At 42.8% G+C, this 15,208-nt stretch overlaps 1 long non-coding RNA gene across 1 annotated transcript; it reads left to right on the forward strand.

Moving 5' to 3' along the window:
- The first annotated feature begins 555 nt into the window (after nt 1-555).
- Nucleotides 556-1,874, forward strand: LOC140708389 (uncharacterized). The gene is made up of 2 exons (XR_012088547.2): nt 556-937; nt 983-1,874. It is a non-coding gene; the product is annotated as an uncharacterized LOC140708389 (long non-coding RNA).
- The last annotated feature ends 13,334 nt before the right edge of the window (nt 1,875-15,208 follow it).

A 15,208-nucleotide genomic window follows, 5' to 3' on the forward strand; every position in this document is an offset into this window, starting at 1 on the left:
AGCTGGCGGGGAGCTGCTGGGTCTCTACCGCCTTGCGACTGCTGTTCACTTTTAAAGTGTCATCTCTTGGCACAAAGTGCTTTTGCGGGAAGGGGAGTGATTTCCTGGCAGCTTTTCATCCTGATAGTGGGCCAGAGTGAGCTGCATTGTGTTTGTGTCAGTCTTCAGTATCATTTCTGAAACTGCTAGCAGGGTGGAAATGAGAAAGAATTGTGATGTGGGTGATGCCCATTAATCAAGGCAACTAGCATCTGTTAGAGAGGTTTAATCAGCCTACTGGTTTCAGTAATAAAAGCCAGTTGCCAAAAGAGTAAAGGGGGGATACCAGAGGGCTTTATTTCCTGGTGGTGTGCTGGTCATGATCCAAGACTCCCTCTCTTTCTGTGTCCTGTAAATAGCAGGGCCTGTGAAGTAGGTCCAGCAATAAGCATGAGATAACCAGAGTAAGTCGCTGTCCCTTTTTTCCTCTGCAGGCATTCCTCATATGGAAGACTCTTTGATGATCATGACTATGGATCCTGGGGAAACTACAACAACCCTCTGTATGATGACTCCTAATCAAAGAACTTTAAGCCAAAAATTGTGCTTGCTTTTATGAACCACTTTGTTTCACTAAAAGCGCCATGGTCTGTTCTCCTTCTTACCTGCAACTCCCAAGTTTTTGCTCCTCCTGCTGTTTCTTCTGATCAACCATTTCAAATTTCAGCAATGGCCAAAATCTACATTAGAAAGGACCAAAGTGAAGCTTTGTAGTAACAAAGCAGCTGGAATTCGTTGCCCCAGGAATATTTGCTCATATAGGCATATTCACTTGAGAATGTGTTTTTAATGCAAAATTATTAGGGCTTCTACAAAAGGAGGGGAAAAACATGGAAGTTTTCATGGCAGAAGTGCTGTGGCCACTGATTTCTCAGCAACTTGTGTATGACAAATGAAGGTTTAATGGGCTGAGTTCTCAGCAACTTGTGTATGACAAATGAAGGTTTAATGGGCAGTCTGCCATGAAGAAAGAATGGTATGTGGCTTTCTTTACTTGTCAATTAGCAAATGTTTGTGGTAGAGGTTGCTTGGGGGGAATCTCAGAAGATTAATACCAGATCTTGGCTCTTGCTTTATTTGCCTTTAACAGATTGTCTCCTTCAGAGAGTGTTATAATTAAAGTCCAACCTAAGGTTGGAACAACCTGATACTGCACTGAAGTTCTTGTTATGTGTTTGATTAAGCACCTACTTTAATACAAAAAGATTAAAGTTTAAAGGAAGCAGAGCTGTTGCGATAAATGCTGGCCTCACAAGGTCCCCCTCTTCCTCTTCTGTAATGTCTACCTCAGCCTGCCATGTGGCTTGCTATCCTTAGTTCAAGAGCTCTCCAGTGAATTGTAGAAAACAATATGGAAGAGCACCAGAGGAGTGTTTACTATAATGATATCAGAACACCTAAGTTGAGGTAGACATTGCTGAGGAGGAGAACGTCATATCTTGAGCATGGGAAATTCAGTTTTTGTGTTACAACTCCCACAATCTGGCTGAAGGATTCTGGGAGTTGCAGTCCAAAAAGAAACATGCCGAAGGTTTGGGAAAGTCAACCTAGTGTTGGTTTTATGGTACCTTGGTGTTTTTTGCTTCTTTTTTGCAACATGCATTTCTGCCCTAGAACTGTTAAGACAGGGACACAGACTGACAAAGTCTTGCTGTACTAGAGCCTCCAAGAGCCACTTGTGAGAAAGTGTGATATTATGTGTGAGTTCTTGCATTTAAAACACCTAGCTCTGATTAATCTTTGTGGACTGAAGTGACTGTTGCCTGTTGAACACAGAGAATTTAATGCTGTGGCCTTGAATAAAGTATGTTTTGTTGGACCACTGGAAAATAAAACTCTTTTTCTTTGTTCCAGATACATTTATGTATGTACATATCCAAAGAATTTCCAGAGAGAAACACAAATGTGAAAATTGTACAGTTTACTTCATTTTCATAGCTTCATGGGGGAGGGGGACCTAAACAAGGTGAGATATTAAAAAGCAACCTTTTGTAGAAGTTTTACAGTTGACACTTGTACTTTGTATAGTACCGTTTGATAAGTTTTAAACATACACTTGAGTTGTCATGTTTCAGCCCCTGTGTTCACAAGGAAGGTATGATTTAAGCAAAATTTAGGAAAAACATCCTATGCAGAATACCATGCCGACTTTCTTGGGAGCCTATTACTGAAGCGTACATATATTATGAGGATTCTTTTGTGGGTTTGCATGATCAACATTCCCTTCCTTTCAGCCAAAACCTTTTAACATCAAGCTCAGGGGCCAGTCTCTGAAGAGGAGATCTCTCACAGACAACACCCTGTCTCTTGTTTTCAGCCACTCACTGGAGTGGAGACAGATGACCCAGTGGACCCTGAATGAACTATGCTCCAACAGAGCCTGAAGAAAGTTATACACGGAGACTCACCTTGATTCCAAAAGTGAGCTGATCATTCCTCGTCTGATTCAGCATTGATGGTTAAGGATAAAGGACCACACCAGAAAATACTACAGTCTTCTCACCAGCCCTCACATACTTACCTGATGCTGGAATCAATGTATCCACTTTGTTTTGTTTTTTGACAGATGCCTCAATTCTATCCAGACCCAGAATGGTATTACCCACCACTCTGTCTTGAGTACTAGAAGGTGCAGAGAGGAATGCATGCAGAATCTCTCCATGGGTCATCAAGGTTCTCCCTGATGGTAGCCCAATATGCTCATGGACAGGCCTTGATCTACAAGACAGCATTCTGATCACAGTAAATGCACCACAGTTTTGAGGTTCCCAGTTCAACAAGCAATACCTGTAAGAAATCTGAGCTCTGTTTCTCTTGATTCCATCCTACCAGGTCTTTGATACCAAGAGCTTTGAAGAGGGGCTCAAACACCTAGATTGATCTTGGTGTCCTTCGAATCAGTTGGTTTCCCGCTGTCTGACACCAAAACCTTCTCAGTATTGAAAGGCAGCAAACTAATCCTAGGTGTCCCACTCTCTCACATCAAAGCCTTTCCAGCATCTGGAAGCAGGAAATGAACCCTCTGTTTTTAATTCCAGAAACAGATCCGGTTCAGGCATTAAATCAAGAGACTTCTTTTGGAAGTCCAAAAGAAGCAGGTTTGCACCTATACTGAACCAACTAAGTGGGCTTCTGCCTCTACTGATAACAAGAGGGAAGAAGAGACTGCACAGCCATGCAGAGAAGGAGCACGAACCTGTGAAAGATAAATCCTTCTAACCTTTCAAAACAACTTATCTGAAAAATCTGCATCAGTTCCTGCTATAACACCGAAGTCAGACTCCAGGGACATGACATCTTCCTCCTCTGAACACACACCCTGGAAACCCTATCTTACCAATCGGCCAGAAAGCCATTTCCCACATTTTTAAATGGTCACTGCACAAGGGATGTCACTGCATCCACTGCCTTCTTAAAGGACTCCAAATTGGCCGACATTTGTAAAGTGACAACATGGTCTCAGCCATCGACATTTGTCAGATATTACAGACTGGATATCAGGGCAAATGTTGATTCCTCATTTGGCAGGGCAATGGTCTCCCATGTGTTGCCATGACATCCCAAGCATGCCAGTCACCCACTGGTGTGAATCACAGAGACCACAAAAAAGAAGGGCAAGTTGCTTAGCTGTAACTAATTCTTCAAGTAGTCACCTGTGAATTCACACAACTCACCTATCCTCCCTTCAGTTTGTTCTCTTTCAGCAGTGGACTGGAGAACTGAGAATTAGAGGGTGTTGGCAGAGCATTGGGGGAGGGATGGATTAACTGGTCTGTTTTAAGCTGTAGAAGGCTCAGAAGATGTCAGCGCAGGCACAGAAAGAACCCATTTGTGTGAATTCACAGATGACCACTTAAAGAACTACTGTTACAGGTAAGCAACCTTCTGGTGTGAACACACCATTGTCACTTGGTCTATCATCTATACCTTTGCTTGGTCATGGAGAAATGTATAAAATTCAGAGGACAATAATCTGCACTCCCTGTGTCTGAAGAAGTGGATATTGATCCAGAAAACCTCCCACTGAAATATGCCTGTTAGTCTATAAAATGCCACCGTATTTTGTGCTTTTTTCCTTGGCCTCCCTGTCCTCTTTTTCCTTATTCCCCTTTTATTTTGCCAACATGCTGAAACAGACTCGTAAGGCTACTTTCTTGGAAATCTTTTCCCCTTTGTTTGTGTACAGGATTAAGCGTGTAGCTGTGTGATCTGAATACACACACTGGAAGCAATCTGGAGAGCCAAAGGTCCCACATACCTGTCTTAGGAGGAAGAGCACAAAAACCAGATTTGTTGACTTTGGGCTTTTCAGGTGGGGCAAAGGTTCCCCAAAAAAGTGCCAGCTTCTGCACTGTTGATTTTGTTGTGTGTCCCCCCCCCCCCAGTCCCAACACAGATAACACAAAGCTTGATCTGATATGTTCAGTAGTTTTTCCTATGGCTTTACACTCTTTTAAAAAGCCAGTTTTGGGGGGGGGGGGCGCCTTTGTGTTTTTCACTTTGTACCAAGGCAATAAACATTTCCCAGGAAGTTCTTAATTAATGCTAAACTACCAGTCAAAAAAACCCAAAACACCCAGCAGAAAAGACCTTGCTTATTAAATATTTCTGCATCTGGCAAAGCGTAATGGGGTGAAGATGAAATGATAATGTAAAAAGGAGCAAAACAATGTGGGAGTGGAGAAGAAAGAGTTTCAGAATGTTACAGAAGAGGTGGTAAAAGAAAGGCACCAAGGGGTGGGGAAAGGGGCTTGTCGTTATAACGTGATGGATAGCACAAGCTAGGCTGTCTTGTTTTGCTCTTTGGCTCTCCTAGTCAGTTTGAAGGTTTTTAAAAATCCTGTTAAATCCTAGCACTGCCTAAAAGGGGGAGGGGGCACTATTTGCACTTCTCCAAACAGCAGCAGAAGTGGCTGCTGGGCAGATTAAAGGAAACAGAATTGGAATGGCTGTGCTTTTGCCATTTCGATTGTTTTATACCTTCTAAATACTACCACCAGTAGTACTAAAATATTAGTACTAACAATGTGTGTGTTATGTGCTGTCAAGTCAGAACCAATATATAGCAGTCGTAGGGCTTTTAAGGTAATTGAGCTATTTAAAGAGTGGTTTTACCAGTTTCACTTCCACAGTGAGTTCCCATGGCCGAGTGGAGATTAGAAGTCTGTTCTCCAGAGTCTTAGTCCATCACTATCCACCATGCTGAGAATCCAGTACACTAACAATAAGTAGCAATTATTAGAAACAGCCTAGTCATTTTTGTCACATAAAGTTTCAGGCTATGATCTCCCTGCTCCTTTCCTTATCCCAGGTAAGGACCACATTGTTCTACTACATAAAGAAGAAATCAAATGCTTTCTAAAGTTTTCACATGATAATGTAACAATGTAAAGTAAATAAAAGAAGTCTCAGGGCGTTGCCAGTAGGCTCCGCTGGACATCCCTGCTGCCGACTCCTTTGTTCTAAGGCAATTAGCTTCCTTTGTTCCATGATCACCCACAATCTTTTATTTTGAATTTTGAGAAAAAGGGAAATTGTATACAAGGGTATAATATGACACTAAATCTGGATGTGTAATAATGTAAAGGCACCTTTCCTCAGCCATAATGAAGTATTTTACGTAATTATATATGAAACAGAACAGATGGTAATCTGAGGGTTAAGAGACTGTTTAAAGCATTGGTGTTTATTCAGATTAAATGGATTATCTGTGCTCCTTTGGTCACACTTATGCAGACCATAAAAGAGAGTGGGAGAGGAATGGTTTGTTTAGCTAAGCCTATAGCCCAAATATGAGGGAGTACAAACCCATTATGGGCAGGTAAAATCTTTATGTCTGGGCAGCAATAGAAATAAGTAGTCAGGCGGGTTTAGGAACAGTGAAAGAGCAACAAAGCTGGAACACTTCATAATATACACAACTATCCTACAAAGTTTTCAACAGTTGAATAATGTGCCATAAGGCAAAGCATCTATGAGCAATCACAATGAGCATGAAACCCCATGTGGAAAGAGCTGTCTTAATACAGTACATAGGAGTTGTCATGGCTGCTCAATGAGTGATCAGTACTGTGGTGCCATGGTAATTAAAGGAGGCCCTGTTGGAGTGGTACTGTTTTTAAAATGATATTACCATACAGACTTTGGTAGTGCAGCTACACAAAATTTCAACTACTATAAATTAAACTGATAATACACTGACATGCAGCGTCTTCCAAGTCGGGACCACAATGGCATAGAAAATATTAAAGCAAAATATGGACAGAGATATGTTTAGGCCTAAGAGCCTATTTTTACCAGCTGATGGGATCTAACTAGACAGTGGGACCATCATGGGAATATTTGTTGCGGTGTAAAAATAGCAATCTTGTTTGCCATAGCATGCGATTTCCGCCACGTACCGATCTTCCATTTAGCATGCTTTGTTTTGTGATTGGTCATTGGAAAGAAAATGTCATTTTAATTTCCATCTCTGATTGTGAGACATGTATCTCTGAGAATGTCCCTTTGTGGGAAAGGACATGTGTTAATTATAGAAATGTCACATTTCCCTTTAAAATATAGTCTGTGAAGCCAGATTGTTGAGCGCAGCCCCCTCGCACTTGACCACATGGCTGCACTATCTCCACACAGACTTTGTAGCATTGACTGGTCGATCCTGGTTAGTCCATCAGTTTCCATGGGGCTCTCTGTCATGGATAGGCTGCCAAATAGGGGCACTTGCTTTCTCACAATGTTGTCTGGAGAACACTATATGGAATACTGTCATCAGTTTTTCCACTCACCATATAGAAGGTAGACTATGTTTAGATACACAGGTACCTCCAGCTCTGTTAGGGCAGATAATGTTACAGCCCAGTTAAACAAAATATGCCTGGAGAAGTGTCATTATCACCTGACTGGTTCACCCGAAGTGTCAATGTCCGGATTTAACATAAGTAATTTACCACTTTCCGCCAGTTAAGTGTGGAAAGAGGTCTGTTTTATGACGGTTGCAAAATGAGACAGGCAGCTCAGGCCCTTAGTGGCATGCCTCTGTCAGCTGACTGAAGTCAAAGTTCAGATTCCAGTGGCAGGAACTACCAAAACTAGGTCAGGAAGAAATGGACTTGGGAATAATTGGAGTCACATGATCTTATTTCGGAAACCAAGCAGGCCATGCAAATATTTTAAATCCAGATGCAAACAGTTATCTTCCCTGGTAGCATGGCAACAAGTGCTGAGGAAAGCTAGCTTTTCCCAACTTGAAAAGCTAGCACATTAAATATGACACATTTTAACAAGCATTATACCAAAATAATGGAAAAGGACAGAATGGTGGTTGTTGGGAAGTGGGGGAGGTGTCTCTTTCACAGAAAAACAATATAGTAGAGACGGCCTAAAATGAAACTTGGAAGGGCAGTGATGCAAGAACAAGTAAAGTAAAGATTCTTAAATGTACAGATGTGTTGTGAGAGACCAAGAACAAGATCATCCATACTGTGGTATTTTTGATTACCACAAACAGATGTGAAAAGTTGGGCAAGAAAGAAAGCAGACCTGGGAGGCACAGAAGCAATTCAAGCCAAATAGTAGACAACTAGAAAGGCAAAAGTAGTAGGTTCTAGATTAGCCTAAATTTTCACTAGAAATTCTCTCTAGAAAGAAAATACTGTAATTAACTTGAGGCCAATTGTAAAGTGAGGAGTGATATTTTTATGAGAACACTAAAATCTCATAAATGTGTCTTAGCTTCCAAGTCCTGTTAGCTCACAAAGCTGAGCATTACGAGCTGTGAGGATAGGAAAGCATGGCTTAATGTAGCAGCCCAGCTTGTTTATGGGAACAAAGTTCCAAAATGGAAGCTGCATCATTGCAGAATCAATACAGGGTGACAGGTTTCAGGTTTGATCCCTGGTGATATATATTAGAGTTTGAGGATTTGGATCGATCGATCAATTGATCGATTGATATGAGTTCCATCCTCTTGCTCTGCCAAGTGTGATGGATTTGGAAGCTGGAACTTGTTTGTGAGATTGTAGTAGTCCTATAAAGGCATTGCCTACCCTTGTTTTCAAATTGTGTACCAGGACCAGAGGCTTTTGCTGTTCTTACACTGAACACAAAGTACACTGTACTTTGGACATATCAAGAGAAGAGAAGACTCCATGGAAGCAGGAATGGTGTTGAAAAGAATAGGAAAAGAATAGTTAAGAGTACAGTATTTACCATTTCCAGATATGAAAGGATCATGGAGGATTCTTTCTCAAAAACTTCTGGCAGCTGGAGTTCAGTGTGGTTGGTGGGCAGGTGACATAGCACAGAAACCAGCAGTGACAGACAGCTAGGGGCAATGGGGGGGTATCAACACATCTGTATGCATGTACATGCACACACATTCACATGCATAAGCAGGCAAGCAAGCTTCATGCATGCACCCTGGAGGTGGACCCTCCCCCAACCTTTCACTAAAGAGACAAGTGGGAGTGGGGTTACTTGGGGATAGGCTAAGGTGGGACAATGCTTGGCTAATGACAACCACCACTGGCAATAACTCATGATTTGAATGACAAACTCAAACTGGATAGAGCAAAACAAGTTATTTATTTATTTATTTAATAAAAATAAAAAGCAACAGTAATAATATAGTTCAAGATGGGGGGGGGGAGAATAATAATCAAGTGATGACAGGAGGGAAAGCCTGCCTAAAGAGCCAGGTCTTAAGCTGGCTCTTAAAAACACCCAGTGAGGGAGCCAGACAGATCTCTGAGGGGCGACTGTTTCAAAGTCAAAGGGCCACTGCCGTGAAGGCCCGGTTTCTTGTTCTTTCTCTCCGGGCCTCCCTTGGCGTTAGGCCGCTCAGCCGCCCTTCCTGGCTAGAACGAGTGATACGGGTAGATCTGGGGGGAGAGCCATTCCACTAGATAGCGAGGTCCTAAACCATTTAGGGCTTTATATGTCATCATTAACACTTTGAAATCAATGCAGAAATGAACCGGCAGCCAATGCAAGGCAGCCAGAGTGGGGGAAATATGCTGATATTTTCTCATCCCACTGAGAAGTCTGGCCGCTGCATTCTGCACCATTTGAAGCTTCCACATCAATCTCAAAGGTAGCCCCACATAGAATGCATTGCAGTAGTCTAATCTCGAGATTATAAGCACATGTACCAAAGTGGTGAGAGCGCCAACGTCAAGATAGGGATGCAGCTGGGCAATCCACCACAGATGGAAATAGGCGGAGCGGACCACTGACGCCACCTGGGTTTCCATGGCAAGCGCCGGATCCAGATGGACCCCCAAACTCTAACATCACTCTTTGCGGTGAGAGTCACTCCCCCAAAAGAGAGGGAGTCTTCCAAACCACCAATGGAGGGGCCACCCACCCTCATGACCTCCATCTTGTCCGGGTTCAGCCTCGGTCCATTCTCCTGCATCCATTGCAGTACAGCCTCCAGGCAGCACTGAAGGGTCGGAACGGCATCCACTGTGGTTGGAGAAAAGGAAATGTAGAGCTGGGTGTCATCAGCGTACTGATGGCATGGAGCCCCACACCCCCTGATGATCCCACCCAGTGGCCTCATATAGATATTAAACAGCATTGGGGAGATAATCAAGCCCTGCGGAACTCCACAATTGAGGTTCCATGGGGCCGAAAAACTCTGCCCAAGCTGTACTCTCTGAGAACAGTCCTCCAAGAAGGATCGGAGCCAGGCAAGCGCCAGACCACCAATTCCCAGCTCGGAGAGTCTCCCCAGGAGGATACCATGGTCAACGGTATCGAAGGTGGCTGAGATATCGAGGAGGACCAACGAAGACATTTTGCCCCTGTCAGCCTCCCTCGGAAGGTATTAAACAGGGTGACCAATGCCATTTCTGTACCGTGGCAGAAAAGTAGAAATAAATGAAAACCTATGCTTCCACCATTAAAAAAACAATAGAGGCCACCCATGTGAGTCCATGGTTTATGATTAATTTGTACAAATGGGTAAAGCAGCACTTCATGATTTTTCTTCTATTTTATTTTGCACAGCTAAGAATTTTCCCTTTCCACACATATAGAACCCTTCTGATAACCACTGATTTCCTCCCCTCCCCACTTACTATACTGTGAGCAAGACACTTCTTGCTTTGACCAAGATTAAGTTGTGATGGGTTTTTTTAATATTTGATCCCAGTCAATGAGAGGAAACTGTAACCATGGGGACAGAGGTGATGGTGGATTTAGACTCCTGGCTGGATCACGTCATAGCTTTCCCATATCTGGCAACTTCCATCTGAAAGATAATTCACCATCGAAAAATATCGTGTTAACATAGAACCTTTTAAGGGCAAGCCCATCTAGTCCCCTGGCATCACAAATGAGAGTGAGGAGTTGAAAGACTAATGTGGATTATGTTTTGCAGCCAACAATAATAGAGCTTCTAGAGTGAGCTTGAATAAAGGGATAAATATATTTGGGGAGGGGAGGTCTTCAGCACTAATTACCTTTAAGGTAAAGGTAAAGGTAAAGGTTCCCCTTGACCTTTAGTCCAGTCGCGTCCGACTCTAGGGGGCAGTGCTCATCCCTGGTTCCAAGCCATAAAGCGTTTGTCCATGGTCACGTGGCCAGCGCGACTAGACATGGAATGCCGTTACCTTCCCACTGTGGTGGTACCTATTTATCTACTCGTAGTTGCATGCTTTTGATCTGCTAGGTTGGCAGGAGCTGGGACAAGAGACAGGCGCTCACTCCGTCGTGTGGATTTGATCTTACCACTGCTGGTCCTTCGACCTTGCAGCACAGAGGCTTCTGTGGTTAACCTGCAGCGCCACGATGTCCCTTTATCAGGGTGTTAAATTTTAGTTTGGCTGAACCACAACACGTTTTTATGGATTAAGGTATCACCATCGCTCTTATGTGCCATTGTTGATTTCAGCTAGACATGATTTCAACTAGACATGGAGATGAATAAAAAAAGGATTGCAATATTTGTCAGAAATTGCTGATTTGTTAAATATTTGTCACTTTATATTTTTGGGTTCCAGAGACCCCCACAAATATGAAGGGATGAATATTTCCCCATTTTTATTCATCCCCCATATGAAGCTAGCTTTCCCTCTCTTCCTATGGCTTTCCCAATCTGCCTACCAGCCCGCCAATCAGTTGATCGGCGAGCTGATAGGCAGCCACCCACCCCCACAGCCTATCCCCTGCCCCCTTCCTCTCCCTACCCTAGCCGTTTTTGAGACCTTATATGATCATAGTCATGTAGCATCAAATATTTGAAAACCTAAATTTCTGTAAGACCCAGCTATTGTAATACAAAGGCATTGAAAATACAAAGAATGCCAACTATCAGACATGTATATGTTGTCTCTATATTTACATGTCATAATTAAAACAACATTCAGTTTCCAGGATGGTCTATAATTGACCTTACTCAGGCAGAGCTTCTACGGGATTCTTGCCCACAGTAGTAGATATGATAATCATCTGTGTTGAATTCGCCCATTCCTGTCCATTTTAGTTCACCGATGCCCAGGATGTCAATGTTTATTCTTGCCATCTCCTGTTTGACCACCTCCAGCTTCCCAAGGTTCATAGATCTTACATTCCAGGTTCCTATGCAGTATTTTTCTTTGCAGCATCGGACTTTCCTTTCACTTCCAGGCACGTCCACAGCTGAGCGTCCTTTCGGCTTTGGCCCAACCACTTCATTAGCTCTGGAGCTACTTGCACTTGTTCTCCGCTCTTCCTCAGTAGCATGTTGGACGCCTTTCGACCTGAGGGGCCCATCTTCCAGCGTCATATCTTTTAGCCTTTTGTTTCTGATCATGGGGTGTTCTTGGCAAAGATACTGGAGTGGCATTGCCAGTTCCTACTCCAGGTGGATTGCGTTTAGTCGGAACTCTCCACTATGACCTGTCCATCTTGGGTGGCCCTGCACGGCATAGCCCATAGCTTCTGTGAGTTACTCAAGCCCCTTCGCCACGACAAGGCAGCAAGCCATGAAAGGGCAGCAATACATTAACCATGCTTAACTTTTAAACTAATTGTGGTTAAGATCTCAAAAGTATTGTGAAACTAGTTTTGCTTGCTTGCTCACTGGACATAGCAGGTACGAGTATTTGCTTATAATTTGGAGCATTCATTTCCAATAGCAGTGGTCAATCTGGGTCTAATGTTATCTGCCAGAGGCTGCAGTATCATTGGAATAGAGTTACATAGACAGACCAAAACGAATCGACAGCTGCCATTAAAAAATAGCATACTGAACAAGGCTCCTCAGCTGTTTCCATGTCAGTCTGCAGCTCTTCAGTTGAATTCTGTAAAAGGAAACTATTAAATACTGGGAGCTCTGCTGGAAAAGATTCTGAATGGCCTCATGTTTTGGGGAGAATGAATGTATCTGTGGCAGGTGAAGCCTATTAAAGCCCTGAACAGTTGCAGAAATGAAACCTGGCCCTGGAACTTGAGGAGCAAAAGGGGGTGAGTAGGAACAGACACAGCAGCTTGTTAGAAGGAAAGAGAAATGATCAAACTATTTAGAAGGCTGTGGGTGACCTTCCTGTTAGCCAGATCACTGGTGATAGTTCATCATGAGGCTCCATTCTATTTTCTGCAGCTTGAAATAAGATAAAGTTTCTCTTAGAATCACATGGTATGCGTTTGTGACCTTATAAATGCCAGGATATGTACAATACCACCAATCACTTTGTGAACAACCATTATAGTCAACACTAGAGCCCCAGAGAGGCAGGAAAAGGGGGGGACGCTCTCTTCCATATCTCTAATCTTCAGCCCATTTTCCCCTCATGTCAGTACTGCTACCAATATCCTCTGTTACTGCCTTCTTAACCATGAGTAAACCATGAGCTTCCTCTTTACATGCATGGTGAGCCTTCATGCATAGAGGGTAGATCATCCTCTTTAGCAAGTTGCCCAGCTCCTAACATGGGTGGTACCTTTCCTCACTATAATGTCTGAATATGGCTCCCAAGAAAGATGGTACATATTGGCATTACAAGCTCAGCTAACAGGTTAATAGCTCTTGTTATCAGAAGGTGCTTCCTATCCTATGATAGGCAAGCACTGGCTGCACAGGGGTAAACATTAGAAATTTAGGTGAATAACACTGAAGACTCTGCTTTTATTGGTCATCTCATAGCTCTATTATTGTTGTTGCTTTGCTTTGTTTTTATTTGTCTTTTGTGCTTATTTAACCATGGTAAGCACTTATATCTGTTAAATCTTTATGGTTTATTGTAATTTTTTTGTATATTCTATGGTTTATTGTATATTTTATTGTAAGCCGCCCAGAGTGGTCGACCAGACCAGATGGGCGGGATATTAAATAAATAAATAAATAAATAAATAAATAAATAAATAAATAAATAAATAAATAAATAAATAAATAAATAAATAAATAAATAAATAAATAAATAAATAGGGTAAGACTGCAATGCTATATGTAAATGCTAAATAATGGTAGGACTAATCAAAATAGGATTGGGGATAAACATGCTATGCTCATGGTTGAGTCAAGACAATTTAAACAAGGGCAAGGCTGTCAGTGGTACTAGTGAGGATGGATGTGTATTACCTTCATTATCAGAAGAAGTAAGCCTCTGGTGTCTAATTTTTGGAAGAAAAATAGCATGAGCTTGTTGCTGTATTTATGTTCCATTTGTGGATTTTCCAGTCTGACCATTGCAAGAGTGGAATACTGAACTGGATGGGCCTTTGTCTATCCAGCTAGTCTTGTATAACCCCTCCTATGAGTCCTTTCTAATTTCAGATTTCCAATTTCAGGTGATTTCTCCCTTATCCCCACTTCCTGTTTTTCTAGTCATTGTGCTAACAGCTGAAAGGCTCCTAACCTTACCAGTCAAGACACCCTGTGGCACTATCCTGCACTTTCCTCCATAATGAATGCTGTTTGGTAAGAAAGGGAGAGACAGAGTGATGGCAAAACATAAGAAGGTTGAACATGGGGAAGATGGCTATAGCTGGACCTCTCCTAAAATTCTGTGAATATGGCAGAGCAGCTACATATAACAAGCCTCGTCTAGGAGCATTCTTGATATTTGAAGGGGATGTTGACCACAGGAGTTTCAGAGATTTGGTACAAAATTTTAAAACTGCTATCACAATGCAGCAATGACCAAAAAAATTAGATTAGTGAGGTAAGATTATGAGTTCCCCAAAATATCCAACACTTGCTGGCATATCTGTAAAACTTAAAGCCGGGCAGAAATGGTCAGAGCCACTTGAATGGAAGGCATCCATCTTGCAGTTTTAGTGTCAAGCTTTGAGCACCCCCAAATGGTGATTGGCGGCATTACAGTTTTTGCTACAGTTTTTAAGGGGGGAGAGAGAACAAATGTAGAGGAATACGGGAGTAGGTTTAAATTGTCCCCGCTTATATGTGGTGCACCCAATCAAGAGGAAGCCTCCTACCTGCTTACTTGCTCTTAGAAAAGTATAGCTTTTCTTTCACTTTACATAGATTTCAGGACCAAACCCGAGACCAGGGGTTTGATCCTACTGCTGTCACAGGGGAGGGGTCTTATTGTGTCACAGAAGTGTGGCAGGCAAGTTGGGGGAAGGTTTGTGAAAATGGACTTCCTGCCTGGCTTCAAGTAGCAGAATAAATTGGCGTCGGCGTCGTTTAGTTGTTCAGTCGTGTCCGACTCTTCGTGACCCCATGGACCAGAGCACGCCAGGCCCCCCATCTTCCACTGCCTCCCGGAGTTGTGTCAAATTCATGTTGGTTGCTTCGCAGACACTGTCCAGCCATCTCATCTCATAAATTGGCACCCACCAACATTCCCCTACTCCTCTTCCTTTGCTTCTGACTTTTGGTGGTGGTGACATTGCACAAATGCAACACACCTGCAAACTTTTTCACTCTGAGCCACCAAATCTTGTTGACTCTGAGCAAAGAAAGGGTGGATGTGAGGGCCCAGACTTTAAAAGTGACACACACTACCACTTTCACTCTCTTTCTCTCTCACACACGCTTTCTCCTCCTCTTCAAGTGCGCACACAAAACCAAACTTTCCTCACAGGCTTCTCACCCTGCAATTTGTTTGCCCATCTGGAAGCCCAGAAAAGCCGCCATTCCCTACGATGCCAGCCTGAGACTTGCCAGTCCCACTGTAATAATATTATTCATTCCACACTAGTGATGTGGGTTGAAAAACAA

This window comes from Pogona vitticeps, chromosome 6, assembly GCF_051106095.1.
Source record: "Pogona vitticeps strain Pit_001003342236 chromosome 6, PviZW2.1, whole genome shotgun sequence".
NCBI classification, from domain to species: domain Eukaryota; kingdom Metazoa; phylum Chordata; class Lepidosauria; order Squamata; family Agamidae; genus Pogona; species Pogona vitticeps.